At 41.9% G+C, this 15,391-nt stretch overlaps 1 protein-coding gene and 1 long non-coding RNA gene across 3 annotated transcripts in view; both read right to left on the reverse strand.

Moving 5' to 3' along the window:
• Positions 1 to 8,639, reverse strand: part of gfra4b (GDNF family receptor alpha 4b) — a 54,819-nt gene extending 46,180 nt beyond the window's left edge. Inside the window, exons 1-2 of the mRNA XM_086222051.1 lie at positions 6,412 to 8,639; positions 5,785 to 6,282 (exon numbers count right to left, since the gene is read on the reverse strand). The gene's annotated coding sequence lies outside the window, so the exon portion shown is untranslated. The remainder of the gene's footprint in view (positions 1 to 5,784; positions 6,283 to 6,411) is intronic.
• Positions 8,640 to 8,647: 8 nt separating this feature from the next.
• Positions 8,648 to 15,273, reverse strand: LOC147251398 (uncharacterized). 2 transcript variants are annotated; one of them, XR_015118936.1, is made up of 3 exons: positions 14,969 to 15,273; positions 14,528 to 14,688; positions 8,648 to 11,022 (listed from the first exon to the last, which is right to left on the reverse strand). It is a non-coding gene; the product is annotated as an uncharacterized LOC147251398 (long non-coding RNA). The 2 variants fall into 2 exon arrangements; XR_015118937.1 differs by having other exon boundaries at positions 14,528 to 14,692.
• Positions 15,274 to 15,391: the final 118 nt, after the last annotated feature.

The following is a 15,391-nucleotide window of genomic DNA, read 5'->3' on the forward strand; positions in this document are numbered from 1 at the left end:
CATTCTACACAAGGTAAATAGATACTAATTATTCAGGTTTTATTGAAGGCCGCCTTTATTCTCACATATTTCACTGTTACAGAAAAGTCTACTGTATGTCCTCTGAAATCGACCGATCGTGTGACATTTTGTCGAACGAGCATTGAACACCTGCATGGCGCTGTGCGCTTTCGACAGAGACGCTTCTATTTCTGCTACACATGGGTCGTCATGTCTGTTTTTTTGTTTTTTGTGTTTTTTTTGGGGGGGGGGGGGGTTGGCAAAGGGTCAAGTATATTTGTGACATTCAGTTTTAACCGATCCTTCTTTCTCAAAGAAGAAACAATCGAGGATCTTAATGTTACATCCCTTAGCGGCCACAAAGAGAAAAAAGAACTTCAGTGGCTGTGGGGTATAACAGGATACTTGGTTTTGATTCCTCTGGGGCCGCAGGGCGAGCTGACAAAACCGAGCAGCCTGTTCTGCCTGGCTTTCAAGGAGCTCACTGGTCATGACAGTTTCTACTTATTAATGAAGAAGAAGAAGAAGAAGAAAAGTGGTTAAAAAAAAGAAGATATTATATGCTCTGTTGTCCTCACAGACTTTTCGGTCACCCGTGTAACCAGTGCAATGGCCATTGTTTTAGGGGAGGGGCTGAGGGTTGTGTGAGGTCACACAAGCACCTCCCAAGTGAGTAGTGACTCTCAGAAGGAGTGCAGGTCTCAGTTTTGTTTTGTTTTACCTTTTTTACATTTCCCAATTTAAATCTTATGTTCTCAGATTTTAGAAATCTCTATACAGTATATAAAAACCTAGCACCCCTGCCCCCCTCTTTCCTGAAGAGACAAGCCAACTAACAGACCGACCAATCTTGCAACATTTAACCAAAGTCTGCACACAAGCAGCAGATCAGCAACTCCATCTGTCTCCTGACTAGTTACACTCGCTCACGTCTCCCCAACAGAGCACTAACGCAAGTACTCAATATTCATGAGTTAAAAATGTAGACGTATGCGTATAAAAGATCGTAATGAAAGTTTGAATGAACCCCTGCATATTTGCCGAAGCATAGAAATAAAAACAAATTTTAAAAAAGTGTTTCTAGCTTGTGGAAACTGCGTGGAGTAAGCACAGCAACACATGCAGGCGGTGTGACCGGCGTGTGACAGAGAGAGATGAGGCTGACTTTTGGCACACATGTCTTTATCATGACTGACCTGACCTGGACGCCAGTTCATTGATGCTTCCGTGCTGGTTGTTAGTCCCATGGGAGAAAAACAATTAGCCAAATTAGAAGGCAAAACCTGGTGAGGTCAGAGTTCAAAGGGGGAAACGTGGCTGTTTTCCATTCTGTAGAAAACAGCTGAGCAGCATTGCTATAAGGAGGAATGTTAAGTTGAAACTTGATACTTTGGCCATTATTTCAGGTATGAACATGATATTTTCTTCTTATACATCTTGCTTGTCAAAGACCTTTTCAGGGGGCATTTACAATCATCTCTATAATGTATTCTATCTCAAATACTTTGAAGTCATCATCAGTTCCATTTCTCCTCAAACATGCTGAAATAGCAATTTTGCCTTGTGTCTTTATTTAATAGTCTGGAGAGGAAGATGCTTGTCTTCTGCCGGAGAATGAATTTGCAATTTGTAATGAGCTCCCGCTTCCATCCAATATGAAATTAGTTGTTTGGCAGAGCAGAGAATGTGAAAAAAGTGTGAAAATTCACACAGCAGTTTTTTTCCTGTGTAGTTTTCTTTCTTTTTTTTAGGTCTTAAAATGCGACCTGTTGACTCCAATTAATAGATAATTCACCATATTTTTGGCGGTTTGAGGAGTTGCAGAATGAAAGGATTCGTTACTCTGAGGATGATTATTTTAACGTTCTCCATGTTGCTGGAATGACGTTGATGTGTCAGATGGGGCTTTGGCCTTGAGGCAAAGTGGAGCGATCCTTCAACTCATGCAGTATTTAGCTCTATAGGTTTTTCAGTGCATCGCTTACACTGGCCTGAGGTTCCCATGAATATTGCACTGTATACTCTGCGGTAAACGTCATGTTGTGAGCAGTGGATCCCATTACTACATGAATTATAGATGAAGGTTACCTCACATTCAATATGTTTCATATTAAGCATTCACTGATCATATTCTTTCTCCTACACTGAATCTGGGTAAAATCAGGGTAGACGATAACGAGCACTGATCAAATAGTCCCTTCTATTGTGTGTGAGGGGCTGAAACGACACGTGGAGAAACTTCAAATAAAACGACTATTTTTTTCAGCTCGTGCAAATTTTAGTTTATAAAACTGAATTAGAATTCTATGAAGACAATACTTTAGTCTGGCTGATACCTCATCATCCATTTAGTGTCAGCTCTCCCTGTGTATCATCACCGCTGTTGATTATCCATCACTGTTACACAACACGCAATAAATCACGACAGGAGTCAAGGTCGGGGAGGAACCCTCACTCTCAAATTTGAATCCCCCGTTCACATTTGTGAAAAATTCAGCTGCTTGTCCTCAGAAGAGTGTTTTAAAATTATACATTGACATCTCCGTAACTGCTCATTATCCATCCCAGGTGTGTGGGGTTTTGTTTTTCTTGTCATTGAGGGAAAAGTTCAGATTCAGTAATTCAGTAGAGATAATTAACATTCCGTGGATGTATATTTTGAGGATCTGGTCGTAATATTATTCTTTTTTTTGCAAAGTAAGGGCACTGGGTATGTGTCCGTAACTCTGCTTTAAATTCTATCCAGTTCTGAATGAAGCGGCGGGATGAAAGGTACTGGGTTCATCCTTTGCCCGTGAACCACTCTTCCACCAAATTTCATGAAAATCCGCTTGATGGTTGTTATATAATCCTGCAGACAGATAAACTTACAACCTTGAAGTGCACTCGGAGATCACACACTTCCACCAAGGTCTTTTCCTGAGAAAATGTATGACAATGTTTCTATCTGTCCAAAAAAATGGAATGAGCTCTTCCTTGGCCCATGTGACACCACTGCACTCCTCCACCAAGTTGCATGAAAATCAGCTTTTTGCTTAATATGACGAACAGATAAAAGGGAAGGAAAACACTAGAGGGGCACCTGGAGTGGGGCAACCTCTGGTCCAGGTATCATCATCTGGTCCAGTCCATCCAGGACTTTTTGAGTTATCCAGCTAAGAGACAAACCAACACCAGGGATGCTATTACCTCCTGTGTAAGCCTCTGTATGACAAGTATGAACATTAGAAAACAGAGGAACCCGTTAAACACCGGCACAGATACACACGTTATATGTCCTAATTACAAAATAGGGCTTTAATTGACAGTTGAGAGGCTGGAGTTTGCTACTTTATACACAAAACAGGAGAAACTGCTGTCAAATTAACTCATCAGACTTATTCTTCCTTAGACACATTTATGTGCAACAACTCTGGACAATTTCTCTTCCTCCACACGGTGTATCTGTCAAATCAAAAAGACATTTTTCTCCACGAACATCCAACTGACCTCCAACTGATCCATAAACTCCATTGTTAAAGGAGAACAGGATTTTCAGGAGGGACTTTTTAACTCGCTGGGTTTCCCACACTTTTCAACTGAAAAACAAATAATTTAGTCTCCTGTCTCTCATGAAATAAAACTTGGAGCAAGTTAGGGTCTCTAAGAGATGAATTCCTGAAAACCTCACGTTGTTTACTAGTTTATAAAACACTGAGTGAACATTTCCTCTGCGACGGACTGGCGACCTGTCCAGGGTGAACCCCGCCTCTCGTCTAATGTAAGCTGGGAAAGGCTGAGGACGCGCATGGTAATTTCTTTAATCGTCACTTCTGCAGGGACGAGGACAAGTTCTTCCATGAAGCCTTGTGAAGTACATTTTCAGGACTACATGTACTGCACATCAACTTCGAAACTGCAAATTAATGAAGCCTTTAAATAAAAGATCTGTCATGAATGTCACAAGAGAAGTTGTGTTGTGAATCTAGCTCTGCCATGGCAGCGCTGCCCTCGTGGCTCTCCTGAGTCGTCGTTGTAAAACCTCTCACATACAGTAACGTGCTGTGAGCATTATAAATAATAAGGCAATCTGCTGTAGGTGTCATCCCCTGCTGCTTTAATAAATAACTGCTACAACAACCAGTCCCCAGGTCATATTGTGCTCACTCATCATTGTTAAGCTGGAAATCACCATACTATAACATGCTGTACTCTTTGTCTTTGCACCAAGTTGAAATTTAGAACAATTTGTTTGAATGAGGATTTCTTACCTCTAAATTCAAATCTCCAGCCGTTTCTTGCCCCCATTGACTATTACAGAGTAAATAGCTGTTTATTCAAGCTTGTTTTTTCTCCAGATTTATGCATATAGAGTTGCATGAGCTGATGGGTTTTCCCCAGTTAATCTCCGCTGAGAGGTGCGCAGCCTAATGCAAATCTTCAGGAGTGCTCAAATAATGTTTTCCCCAGATAAATACGGTGAGTTCTTCAGGTCTTTGACTTTATGGTTGATGCTGAGTTCTCACCGGTTGGTGTTTTTGCTTGAGATGAAAGACTTGCAATCATTCTTTCACATTCTCTGGAAGACATTTTATGGTTTATGGCGTGTTCATAGCTTGGTCAACCCAGTGTTGCTATTTCTTTATTCGGACACTAAAAGTGCTGTGGAACAGTTGCTTTCAGCTGAGTACGTCGGTCGTCGCACCCGGTAGACTAATGCAGGACCTTAATGGATTGCACAGCCTTTCTGAAATAATGATGTAATGATTTATTTTCCATTTTGATTATTGGGTGTCAACAGCCTCACCACAGAGAATACAGCGGGGACAGGCCACTGCTTTTATATTAATGAGATCGTGTCAGCCAAGTGTCCATCATGACTCACCGTCACCTCCTCACACCTCTGAGAGATCGCGGCCCCCCATGACTCCATTACTCCTTGGTAGAATAGAACTTTTTAGGGGTGGAGCTTCAGTGCTAATCAAATACATGCAGAAAGACCTTTGGATTACTGTTCTGAGCAGTAGCATCAGTCTATACTGACTGTTGGATTTAGTTTGGGATTTTTAAACTCTCGAGTTTTGCTATTTTTGTATCGCTTGTTTTCTTTAGCCAGGCGTACTCCTCTCTCTCGTTTTGTCACCTTTGTCACTTCCTGTTTTATTTTTTGTACTTCCCCTGCATGTCTATTTTTTACTTCCTGTCTTCGTCTGTTTCTCTCCTCGTCTGCGTCTCATTCATCAGTCTTCATCATCCTCAGACCTCAATCAGCTCCCTCCCCACCCCCGTCCTTCCACACCTTCCTCTTCTTGTGTCATTAATTCAGATTCCCAACAAGATTAGTCCAAACTTGCACATATTTGCAACATGCCAGCCTGAAACCTGAAAGTTTACACTCCATTCATCACTGGTGATGTGTGTATTAGAAACAGTAAAATTCCTTGACCACAAATTAATATCCAATCAGTTCTGTAGGAGGAGTCACTGTGACAGGAAACTAAAACAAAGCCAGAACAAAACAAAAACTCTGTACTTCAGTGAAAACTTCCAGGACTCGGGCCCCACCACCCTCTCTATCCTCAAATATGTGTGATGACGATGATGATCAGGAGCAGAAAAAAAGGAGGAGCAAAAAGATAAAGAAGGGAGAGAATTAAAAGAATGAAAACTTGAAAGAAGAGGTACAAGAGATGAAAATGCGTTAACTAGGAGTGAAGAACAGAGGAGAGAAGGAGAGCGGAGATGTCAGGAGCAGATGAAAGAGAATAAGTTAGTATGTATTTTTAAAAAAAAGTTGCATCTTACTGTAAGTTTACCAGATGAGGTATTTCATTGTAGATTTCCCTCTTTCAGTGGAGCACATTTCCAGGGGAGTGGATGACCATGAGTACTGTAAGATACTAATACAAAGCATATCGTACAGAACAATTCCTAAAGAAAAATAATCTTCTGTTGGCCAAATGTTTAATCCTGAGTACTGAAGACCAGGTAGACTGAATGCCTCTAAACCACAACTCTCCTCAGCCCCTCCCTGCATGCAGTGGGCATTGTTGGGGTTAAGTTAGGAGCTCATGGACTTGTCCCAGCGTGGGCTAATGATACAGGACAAACAGGGAATATGTCAGCTGAAGATAAATGTAACATTTGATGGCTGCAGTTACTTGTAAATGCAGGTTTTTATGTGTCTATTTCTATATTTACCTTTGCTTGGCGTCACCAGACCATCTGGGTTTGGACCACCTTGTAGTTTCACAGAGAGCATCGTCTTACCTTGTTAAACACAGCCATTTGACCAAAGGGACTCTTGTAAAAGAACATACGTAAACCACAAATGCAACAACTTTTAATTCAATTATAAAGTGAGGAGGACACGTCCAGACCATTGAACAGACAAAACTTCATTTGCTTTGAAGAAAATCTGACTTAACAGACCTGCAGCACTCAAATTCATGGCACCTCTTGGTTTCTTTTCACCTTCTTCTCTCTGAGAAGATACAAGTGTTGCTAAAGGCGGAGTACAATCAAAGCTGATTATGATAATTACGTTCTGTAGGATCCATTTATCCTACGTGATAATGGACCTCATTATGCTGTTGAGAATTAAACAAGGTTGGCAAATGTGCAGGTCATGAATGAGAAGATAAGTGTTAACCATGTTAAGTTTAATCAGACAACTTAATGGTTGCAAATCACATGGTACAAATCCATGCGCACAAGCCCTATACAAATGGTCTTGAGCTTGTCTGCTAAATTGATTGATTTAAATGGAAGAATTTGCTTTATTAAATCTCGTGAAATTGAGTAGAATTCCCTGAACACCCCTCTGTTTACTTCCCTTTACAGTGTGTGGTTCCCCGGTGATGTCCCATTGATGTCAGGGATATATGGATACTTCTGACATCAGTTTTTGCAAGAAATACATGCAGTATGCTTGATAAAACAAGGTAATCTGAACCATATGCATTAAGGCATTTTATGGTACAATTGCCTCGTGATACATTGTGCAAATAGCATGCAGAGTTATTCAGGTCCATGGGAAATGTGGCCCTCTGTCCTCTGGGGAGCGAATAGGAAGATTTAGGAGTCACTCTGGCGGAGAAGAATTACATCCCACTCAGTCTCGTGGGGAGAAAGACACAGATGCTGCATTGATCCTGCTGATAAACACTGAATGGCTGGAAGCTCTAATAAGTGTCAGGTTCCCCAAACGGAAACGCCAAGACAGCCAAGGATGACATTTGGTGCATGGACAGTTTGCAGATAAGCTTACTATAAGTGAAAGGAGCAGAACTAATGTGTGCTATTTGCTTATGATTTACATAATATTCCTGGTGAAGTATAATTGGTGGGGGAAAAAAGCAGTACATGAAAGACAGACTGAGCGATTTCCTGTGGTCTTACAGTGTCAGTGGTTATTGCTCTTGAGTCAAACACCTTGTTATAATTTTAATTCGTTTGCCAAAGAGTATAATCAGTGTTGAAAATATGCATAATTAGCAACTGCCTGAATATCTAAAGGCGCTATATGTTGGTTTGTATCGGTATTTATGATTGTTCCAAAGCAAATTCCTGCCTCCTACATTTTATGCATACAAATGTGCTTCAAAAAAAAAAAAAAAAGCAATTCAAATGAGTACCGGGTAGACTGGAAAAATTAGAGGCAAAATATGTTTATGCTTCAGCACCAACACCAGCTGTTGACATGTTGTTCTTTGGGCGTCCCTCCACCCAGAGGTCTGTCCCACTCTTGTTAATGGTATATCTCAGGAATTTAAACACACACCATCACAATGTTGTTGAATGAATGAATATAATATCCATTAATAAGATTCAGTGCAAGGAAATCTCATGGATAAACCACACAGTCTTTGTGGAGATTTACGAAAATTCATTCAGAGGAAAGTAAAAACCAAACCACGTGAAGCCGATGTGATGTTGCCTTCAGACAGTAAGAATAAGCATCTTCAAGTGTTTTCTATGAACTCTCTTTATTATCGGTTCTAAAAATAATTTTTCCTGGTTTATTCAGTCGAGATGAACCCTCTGCGAATTACAGATAAGCATCTACCATGTGGCAGCGCTGGAAAACCTCCAGAGACCACAAAGAACACATTGAGGGAAAGTGGTCACCCAGTGGAACAGGACCCTCCTGATCGCTCCGTAGAGGAAGAGACTGGATGCTGCACAGCGGACAAAACTAAACGATGTCAGACCTACTGTGCTTTGGTTAGCGCAGCGTAAAATGATTATCCTGTTTGCATGAAGAGAAGCAGGAGCTACACATCAGGTAGGGCCTTCATGAATCAAGGGTACATTCAGAGAGTCTCCAGGGAGGTCTGGTCATCGCCTGCAGCACTACTAATTGATTCAGTGCAAGGTCGCCCTGAGTGACAGAGGGTAACAGGGGGAATTTCCTGTTTCTGCATGTATAATTCATTGGCTTCCTGTGTGTGTCTTGAGCGTGTACAGAGAATATGGATGTTTACGACTTCACAAGTGTTGTGGGTCAATTCCTGCCATATTGTATATAAATAATTATGGCTCCTAATGATCTTAATGCCTGCTCATTACATGTTAATCCATGCCTGTGAGTTAAGCTGTGTTTATCTGCGCTACTCTGGGGCTGGGTTGTACGGTCGGTCTGCCAACACTCCACACTGAGACGCCCCCCCCCCCCCTCAAAACTCTTCATCCAGACACAGTCAGCTTCATCAGCGTGTTGGTCCACCTCCACTGAGGCCATAACAGCTGAAGGAGTTAGCATATCTGATCATCGCAGAAGTAAAATTACAAAAAAATTCACACTAAGTGTATATTCATACAAAACATGTGTAAAACATCTGTATTTCACAGGCATCTTGCATAAGGATCAAATAAATCTTTCCAGAAAAATGCATTTTTTTGTGTTTGTTGCAGGCAAAAATCCTTGATTATGCTGCACGTTTTCTTTTTTTTTTTTAATTGCAATGGAATATGCAGGATATTCATGCAGCTTTATGCAATGAAATTGCGGTAACTTCCAAAAATTGTGGTTTGATGAAAAAAAAAAAAAGCAATTCCCCCAACACTCTGTTGTCAATAGGCTCCTACATTATTGTGAAGAGTCATTTCTAATGACGTCCTATGATATGCAAGCATGCTTGGCCACAGAAAGTGCTGGGAATAATGAAGTTCTCATCTTGTTTTATTTCAGAATGAACACATGGCTCAAACTTACAAAACCTTGATGAGTCAAACAAGTTCCAGGCTTATTTTTGTTGGCAAACGAGACTCATTTGCAGACTTCACCATCTCTTCTTCCCGGGGTTTGCAGCTTTCCGATGACGCCGCTTCACAACGTTCCCAAGGCAACAGGAGGAAAACGTCTGCTCTCGTACGAAGTAAAAGCAACATTTTTTTTAATCTTCTGCGAAGATGCGTGTGACTTTTGTGTAACAAAAATTCGAGGATTAGGAAACCCGCATATTTCGCACATTTTGCTTGGAAATCAGTGATTTATGGGGTGAAAGCGTGGCATCTTTGAAAAAAATGCGGCCCCCGCATAAATTGGCAGACTTTGACTGATTATGCGATGACATAATCACGTTTTTTTGGAGGGACTGACAGTAGTTGTGTTTCTGTTTAACTTCTGAGTGACTCCAGGCAAACTTTAGACATTAAAAAAAAGGAAGTGTGACTGAGGTACCCGGGTAGGGCGGCAGTCGGTTGTTTTGAGTTTTGTTTTTTTTCAAATTCAGCGGTTTCCATCAACCTTCTCTGTGCTTCAAAATCTGCATCAAATTACGTTGATGAGCTCATGACTAATGACCCTTAATCCAAACGTATTTATGGTAAATTCAAAGCTTTTTTTTTCTTCCCGGGCTCCATCTGTCGTGCTGATAAATGCAAATAAAAGAAGTGGAGATGGAGTTTACACTGTTGCATATCAACATTCACCAGGAAAAAAGAGGAAGAATGGATCAGCCGAGAATTTCAAACAGCCTGAAGAAACCTGAGCATCTCTCGCTCAATACCGCCCCCCCACCACCACCACCACCACCACCACCACCACCACCCTAAAAAAAAAAATCTTCCCATCACATTAAGGAGAAACATCTGTCACTTCAGGGGCCTTCATCCCATGTCACACTAAACAGGTTTATTTTAACAGAATGCCATGGGAGCCATGGCGGAATTATGGTGTTGGGTATGGGATTTGTTGGGTTGATCTCCTACCACAGAGGTTCAGGTCTTAATCACATTCCCAGCTTGTGCTTGAATCCAACTTTCTCCGGGTGGATTTGAGCTCAATCGGGAAACTTTTTGGAACGCTACAGTTTCATACATCTTCCCTCTGGAGGACATTCATGCCAGAGTACAATTTAGGGAGGGATTCGTCTGGGACGGACCGCTCTGTGGAGGATTACGTACACATAACGTGTTGCTAGCTTTGGCTTTCCTGTGTTGTGGGCTTTGAAAATGATCCCACTCAACTGGTTTATCGGCTCATTTTGTGAACAGACGTTTGATGAGAGAAGCAATGATGTTGCTTAGTAATTAGACGATGTCCTGCGGTGATATTGATGATGAACAATAAGAAAAAAAGGGGGCTCTGTCTTTAGTACACTGTTTATGATGTGGTGTAAAGTAAAATATATTATGTATTTATGCATAATACTTGATGACAAATTACACTGAAAAAATTATCAAAAGGTCAACCTTTGCATAGCCAATGCTGCTTTGTATGCCTAAAGGTGCTTTTTAGTCATTTGCCTGAGTCAGAAAAGACAAATGAGGATATTTTTTTTAATCCACCTGAACATAAATGAGGATTATGCTGAAAGGAGTTTTATCCCCATGAAAGAATAATGAGAGGACTTTGTGAACCAAGGCTCCTATGTGGTCTTTTCTATGTGCAATCAATGGAAAATGTGAGAACCTCAAATAACAAGAACAAGACTTACACATGGGCTTTCTCCGCTGCCATGCTGGTCCAAGTGTGTCCTGGGGGGATTTGGTGATGAGGGGAGGGGGAGCAGCTCGCTTTGACACAAGAGGCCTTTTCTTTTGGGAGGGAGCGGTGAAATGTACAGATGCCAAACATTTGAAAGGATCCCTTGCAGGCAATTTCAACACAGATTGACAGAAATGCAAAAATTCTCACGGGGGGTCAAAAGTAGTGGTGGATCTGTACAGTACAAGCCAGAGGTGTAAAATCTGAACGGTTGTTTCCACAGTCGACATCTCCCCCCCCCCCCCCCCCCCCGCGTTTTAAACCACACAACCAAAAAATATTGAATTCAGTGTGTAATCTTGATTTAAATCAAACTAAGTACACTAGTAAACTTGAATACATTACTGTTCAAATTAGCGGTATTATTATTAGTGTGACATGAAAAAAATGTATCTATACAATGCTAATTTCTTTATATAATTTTTGCTTAATTAACCCTTATTTTACCAGGCGTATTTTATGAAGCCCCAGTGTAGCCATAGAGAGAGCGAACCAGGACTGCATGGCCACAAGATATAATTCGTCTTTAGAATTGTTTAGGCCAATACATTTGAAACTGGTTTAGGATGTACAGTACATCAAAGGGAGAGTCCTTCATGTCAGTCTTGGAGATCATGTGTCTGACAAGTATGACAACTGCAGTGGTGTTGCACAGGGGAGCTGCCTCAGTCCATCACTGTTCTCACTCTACATGCTGCTGCTCGGTGACGTCAGCAGAGAGCACAATGTTTCCATAGTTACGCGGATGATACACAACAGTACATATCTGCAGAACCACATGATGGCTATTAACACCATCACCAACTGTCTATCGGCAATAAATAAATGGATGAGCGACAGCTTCTTAAAATCAAACAGGGATAAAACTGAAATCCTGCTGTTGGCCTCAAAACAAAAAGGGAAGCGCTGTTTAATAATCTGGAGAATTGAACTCCATGGGTCAAAGCTGAGGTTCCACCTCTTGGTGTCAACTTAGGTTCAGATCCAAGCCTCAGCTCCCACATTAACAAGGTGACCAAATCATCATTTTTCCACCTCAGAAACACAGCAAAGGTTGGACCGTTCATAAACCCAACAGATGCAGAGAAACAGATTTGTGCCTTCATCAAGCAGACTCGACTACTGTCATGCACTTTTTACTGGCCTCCCGAAAAAAAAAAAAATCCACTGAGACACTTCAGCTCATCCAAACTCTGCAGCTCGGGTGTTAGAGAGAACACGAGTCCACTTTTAGCTGCCCTGCACTGGCTTCCCGTACCTTTCTCCTCCTTATATACAAAGCCCTTAATGGTCAAGGACCGAGCTACGTGGCTAACTCCCTTGTTAGCTACGTACCCTCTAGAACACTGCAATCATCTGCTGCTGGTTTGTTGGAGGTTCCCAGCACCAGCAGAGAGAAGATGGGCGATGCAGCTTTGTCAATTACGTCCCCAACCTATGGAACACGCTGCCCACAGACTTCAGGGAAGCCGGCTGGCTTGACACTCGCAAAAGAAAGCTTGAAACACATCTGTGCACCCGAGCATTGCACTTCCTCTCTGCTGCCCTTTTTAACAATTGTTCTTCTCGCTGCACTTTTATCTATGAATTTGAGTTCACCTTTAATTATTTTTCTTCACTACTATGCTTCTTAATGCACTGCTCTGACTGATCATACACGATCTTTTTATACATTTTATTTGGACTTTATTATCATGATCCTGAATGTTTTTCATGATGCTTTTAATGCATCTTAATCTTTCTGTAAAGCACTTGAACTGCTTTTCTTGCAGGAAAGATGCGATACAAATAAAGTTTATTATCATTATTATTATTCGTAGAATTCAAATTTGGAAGGATAATATTGTTACTGCAAGTAATTCTGGCCGTGATGATCATGTTATAGTCTGGTTAAGAAATCTTACACCATCCGAGCGGCTCTTATCTCATCACTGTCTCCTGTGTGGGAAAAGATGTAGTTTACCCTTCGTTTCTGGGACGTGACCTTTCCGCCTGATGAACCTTCCATCAAGCAGTTAGCAGGATGCGACAGAAGCTCTAAACACTGAGGAGAATCTTCGGACTCGTATGAATAAGCGCCACATAATTGGATACTATTGCGTCTTTTACACCCCACACTTTGAAATGCCACGGCCCAAAGAAAGCCCCGGCCTCATCCAGCAAAGATGAATGTCCTACAGGAGATGTCAGAAGGAGATAGCCAGAGATAAAGCTGAATAGCTGAAGTGTTTCAAATGCCTCATTTGCACTACATGAGTCAGACCATGTTTTGTCTCGTAGGAATGTCTGGCTTGACCTTCCAGAAAATGAATCTGGGTTCTCACACTACATGCCTTTCACATATAGCTCAATGGTCTTATTTTAAGTATTCAGGACTCAAAGTTTTGAGATTCGAGAAAATCAAATATTCTTGAGTTTCCAAAAAAAACAAAAACAAAAAAGTAGTTGAAACTTAAAGAGCCGTGTCAGTATCAGGAGCCCGGACCTGGGTAGTTAAGCTTTGGAGAACCATCACTTAAAAACACGAATTCTGACGCTGAATACTTGAACTGAGCAGTTTCACACTTTCAGAGTTTGACTTTTTGTCTCTATTCATCAATATTTGAAAAATTCCAATTATTCCTTGACATATGCGCAGGTGTGGATTCATGCACAGGCTGGCCTATGGGGCCCCGCATGTGCAGGGGCCCAACGCTCACTGTTTTTAATTATTTGTTGTTAAAATTCAGCAGACTGACAGCCAATAGGAGGCTAAAACCAGAGTCTAGCTGGGACTTCTGAATGCGACTGATACCAAGCGATAAAATGAATGCGAGGACGACTTTCCCCAGATAAGTCAATGTCATTCTAGAGCTGCCGAGACGCTTTGCTCTGGCGTGTCACTGATGTGGCGCGACAGTGTGACTACTAACAACAGAATTTGCGCGGTTAATCCCAGTTCAGTTTTGCAAAAAAGGCTCCAATTCTTGTTGGTGTGCTGTGGGAATCTCAAAAAACAAAGCAAGCTGTCTTGATGCAGCATGGATTTTCTCATTTCGAGTCCCTTTTCTGATGACACAGGAGGGAGAATCGGTTCATCAGATCTCTTCAGGTGTCTCTGCCAGACAAAAACAGGGCTTTTGTTTTATTTGATATGCTGTTGTAACATTTCTCGATGCTAAAAGTCTCCATTTGGATGATTCATAATTCAATAATTCATGTTCCATTCCACTGGCTCCGGACATACAGCAAGATTTATACGACGCCGTCCAGGCCGTAAACGCCTCCTCCCAGAATGAATGAGGTCACTGGCTTGTCAAACGGTTTCAAAAGTACCGTACCACGAGGCTGTTGACATTTTTGACCGTTTTGATTTTCACAGAGGAAATTATGTCAACAGAACTACCCACAGGAATCTATAACATTTATCAAAATCAACAGGTCACTCAGCAGCCGTGTTTGTGTTCTTAAACTGTATTTCTCTAGTGTTTATTTTAACGCCGGGTGAGCTAAAGTGCAGTAGGCTTACCTCAGGTCGGCTGATTTCACACGAAGCAGCAGTCATTCATCACTTACCGTCGCGGAGGAGCTCTGGCCCTTCATGGCAGGAATGGTATCTGTTGCGGTAACCAATCTGGACAGAGCTGATGTAGGTTGGAGATTGTTTCCATATGCGTCTCGTTTCAAGCAGAGTCACTGCCAGGTTACGGGAAACCAGCCTCTATGTCAACGTTTGCCTTCCTCAAGCAGGAAATGTGAAAAAGGCAGACAACTTAAGCACCGGCAGAAATAAACAAGTAAACAACCGGAGCATTTAAACAGGAAGGGTTCATGAAAATTCCTCCTTTGTGAGATTTTTTTTTTTTCCCTTTAGAGGAGATAAATGATATTTATCGAGCCGTTTAAGACGGGAGAAAGCTGAACCCTGGGTTTGCACCCAGCCATCAGCCTCGCGTTCCAGCTGTGTTTACATCGTCTTTACAAGGAACTTAAGATGCAAAGGGAGACATAACACACCTGGCACCTCTGCTCTTTTCATCCTTTCTGCTCATCATCACTTATTCTTCTTTTGCCTTCTTTCTCACTCCTCCACTCCTCTCATCACCTCCTCTTGCTTGCTCTCCTTCAGTTTTGTCTGTAGCTTCTGCACCTGAGAGATTTTGTTGACCCACTTGCTCGTTTCAGCTGGGAGTTCTCTCTCTCTTTTTTTTTTCCTTGCAGGCCCGCTGAGCCAGCACAATCGATGTGATTTGCGCAGCGCTCGCCGCTGCGTGCGCTGTTTGGAGGAAGTCGCAGCACGCAGGGCAGTCACAGGAGAGGAGGGCGGGATACGTCGTTGGAGCTAAAAGAACCTCAGAGATTCGTGACGCTCCGCCATCGTCAACAACACCGTTCACCTTTAACCCCGATGACTACGTCAACAACAGGTGACGCCACTGC

Source organism: Aulostomus chinensis, chromosome 13 (genome assembly GCF_037954235.1).
Source record: "Aulostomus chinensis isolate RoL2024-O1b breed Wild chromosome 13, RoL_Achi_v1.0, whole genome shotgun sequence".
In the NCBI taxonomy this organism is placed as follows: domain Eukaryota; kingdom Metazoa; phylum Chordata; class Actinopteri; order Syngnathiformes; family Aulostomidae; genus Aulostomus; species Aulostomus chinensis.